The sequence below is a fragment of the Camelina sativa genome, unplaced genomic scaffold, assembly GCF_000633955.1.
Source record: "Camelina sativa cultivar DH55 unplaced genomic scaffold, Cs unpScaffold15555, whole genome shotgun sequence".
Classification (NCBI taxonomy): Eukaryota; Viridiplantae; Streptophyta; class Magnoliopsida; order Brassicales; family Brassicaceae; genus Camelina; species Camelina sativa.
This window is the reverse complement of record NW_010936577.1, coordinates 1-318: the sequence shown is the minus strand read 5'-3', so window position 1 is coordinate 318 and position 318 is coordinate 1. Positions and strand designations below refer to the sequence as shown.

Sequence of the window (318 nt, the reverse complement as noted above, 5' to 3'; positions counted from 1 at the left end):
ACCAACACCTGCAATATAGATGTAAGTACCGATAAACAGATTTGATCACTTATACTTATTTTTAGTTTTCTCATTAAAATATTCACGAACCTACAATTAATGACTTTGTATTTTATCATTATTTTTATCAGTGACAAATCGTAGCGGCGATTACATCTCATCAGAATCGGTACGAACATGAATATCAAACAACTTTATTTTCAAATTAGTATACCAAACAAATGCTTAAATATAACCATTTTTTCTTCAATTTTTTTCAATTTCAGGATACTTCGAAACTTCTTTGGTCATATCCAGAAGGCTTACGAAAGATTCTTA

At 28.9% G+C, this 318-nt stretch overlaps 1 long non-coding RNA gene across 1 annotated transcript; it reads left to right on the top strand.

Moving 5' to 3' along the window:
• On the top strand, nt 1-318 carry LOC104775470. Its single transcript, XR_765938.1, has 3 exons — nt 1-21; nt 132-169; nt 267-318. It is a non-coding gene; the product is annotated as an uncharacterized LOC104775470 (long non-coding RNA).